General features: G+C 45.6%; 1 pseudogene; it reads right to left on the minus strand.

Annotated features, from left to right (window-relative positions):
- Positions 1–398: 398 nt before the first annotated feature.
- Positions 399–2,081, minus strand: LOC146546229 (E3 ubiquitin-protein ligase TRIM21-like; annotated as a pseudogene).
- Between the last annotated feature and the right edge of the window lie 589 nt (positions 2,082–2,670).

Here is a 2,670-nt window from a genome sequence, read left to right on the forward strand (position 1 = left end):
CATGAATCTCTACAGAGTTCTTTGAATATTATCCGTCTCATCAGTTTTCAGTGAACAAAACTCCTCACAGAGCCAAAATAAGCAGTTTGTATCCAACATAACTCAGCTGGACTCTGATGCTCCGTATAACAGCCACACATGAGTCTGGATTCACTCAAAGCATTGAACAAACTTTATTGGAAATGAAGCTTTTGGACATTTGTTCTCTGATATTTGCTCTTCAGCTCGAGTCTCCATCAGTGGGAACATTTCCTGATTCAACTTTTCTTCTGTTCAAATCAAACTCCATGAGAATCAAAGTGTGAATCAGAGTCCTGATGATCAGATTCTATAGAAACATGGAGACTGTAGAGGATTTACACTCAATATGTTCATTTGTTCCCTTCAAGAAAAATCAATCATTCATCCAATTAAATCAGTCGTTGATCAGTTTGATTGACAGGACAGATGATCAGAGGTGCAGAGTTTTTACCTCCATGATTAGGACTGGGACAGAAGAATGGGTGGAGTTTGTGAGTGAAGGAGCAGCCAGTAAAGGAGTAGATCAGAGCTGCAGCACCTACATCATAAAAGGAGACCAGACCCTCCTCATAATCCACAAACACCCCCACCTTCTCAGGACCAGGATTGAGACAGAGACGGACTGAAGGGGAAGCAAGAGCTTCGTACTCATTTCCATTTCTCAGCCACACAGTCCAGAAACCATCCTGAGGTCTCAGTGTGATTCCTCCCTTCCTGTTGATCGACTCTGTGGCCACTCCTAAAGTCCAGTCAGTCTTTCCTTTAACCTGAACCTCAAAGTAAAATCTGCCTGAAGAGAAACTCTGCTCTCCTAAAACATTAGCACACTGAGAAAATCTCTCTGGGTTGTCTGGAAGTTTCTTCCTCACATCACTATGATAAACTTGTTTTCCATCATCAGACAGGATGAGTTCAGGATGAGCTGTATCAGGATCCAGAGTCACATCCACCTCATGCTGCTGCACCCTCTGCAGCTCTGCAGCCTCTAACAGCTTCTTCTTCATGAGTTTCCAGACTGTCTCCTCCAGCTGAGCCACAGCTCTCCCCACAGTCCCCTCATATGATGGTGGACGGACTCTGACCTCTGTCCAGTCCTTGCTGGGTGGAGCAGCTTTCAGGGAGGAGAAGCTTTGGAGGAGGTGGAGGTGGTCTTCAGAGCGTGAGAGCTGCTCCACCTCAGAGCTTCTCTCCATCAGCTCAGAGATTTCCTGTTCCAGATCTTTGATGAGACCTTCAGCCTGTTTCTCTGTAGCTTCCTGTTTGTCTTCGATCTCCTTCATGAGCTCCTTCAGGCGTCTCTCAACAGACTCCATCAGAGCCGTGAGGACCTGAACACCTTCTGCTTTCTGTCTGTCTGCAGCACCTTTACTCATCTTCACCGACTCTGTGATCTCCTGAATCTTCAGTCGTCTCTTCTGGATCATCTGCTGAATCTCAGCCTCTGTCTTCTCCAGCTCTGCCTTCTTTCCTTCATATTCTTCTCTCAGAGGAACAAACTCGTGGTTCTTGTGGTCTAAAACAGAGCAGAGCATGCAGACACATGTCTGGTCGGTCTTACAGAACAGCTCCAGGAGTTTATCGTGCTTCGTGCACATCCTGCCTTCCAGGTTCTCCACAGCATCAACCAGCTGATGTCTTTTCAGACCTTTCAGTGTCAGATGAGGCTCCAGGTGAGTCTGACAGTAGGAGGTCTGACACACCAGGCAGGACTTCAGGGCCTTCAGTCTGGTTCCAGTGCAGACGTCACAGGGAACTTCTCCTGGTTTGGCAGCTTGTTGCTCTGAGCTGCTGCTGCTGGCTTTCTGCTGAGCTTCACGTCTGAACTGAGCAACCATCTCAGAGAACAAAGTGTTGATCTTCAGCTGAGGTCGAGTGTAGAAAGTCTCTTTACACATGGGACACTGACAGATGACATTCATGTCCCAGTGCTGACTGATGCAGGTTTTGCAGAAGTTGTGTCCACATGGTGTAGAGACTGGATCAGTGAACACATCCAGACAGATGGAGCACAGAAACTGATCTTCAGATCGCAGATTGCTGGCAGCAGACATGTCTGCACTCTGAGGGAGAAAGAAGAGAAACATTTGATTCAAAATTCACTTTAAATTTCATTTTACAAAGAGAGAAACAAGCGTCAGTAGTCTGAGGAGCTTGGAGAGAAAAGCGTCTGGACTTCTTTAAAATAACACAGCACTACTTAACCTCATTTTGAATGTATCATCGGTTCACTGACCATCGGGCAATACGCTCCCAACAGACTTGTGAAACAGATCTGTGGAACAAATGTGCAACACTGTGAGTGCGATAAGAGGTAGAGAACTACACACTCTCTGTACATTTTCTTCTTTTTCTTTGTATATAGAAAATAGTACGACTACCCTACTCCGGACTTCATTTCTATCCTTCTGCTTTTTCTGTCTTTATATTGTTAAAGTGTGATTTGACTTGGAAAGCTCTGCACAAGTATTCCACTGTGCATGGACTGTTGGTCCTGTGTGCAAATGTCAAAATAAAAATCTTGAACCTTCAGTTGTCAGAGTAACTGGTGGAGACCCAGCAACACACTCAGACACAAACTGGTTCATCTGAAACACAAACTGAACAACGTCGTGTCTGCTGTACAGTGCAGCGTCCAGATGAACAGGATCA

Source organism: Mchenga conophoros, unplaced genomic scaffold (assembly GCF_057382185.1).
Source record: "Mchenga conophoros isolate Kocher_MC1m ecotype Shallow Benthic unplaced genomic scaffold, M_conophoros_male_GT1.1 unmapped_scaffold_1, whole genome shotgun sequence".
Lineage (NCBI taxonomy): Eukaryota > Metazoa > Chordata > Actinopteri > Cichliformes > Cichlidae > Mchenga > Mchenga conophoros.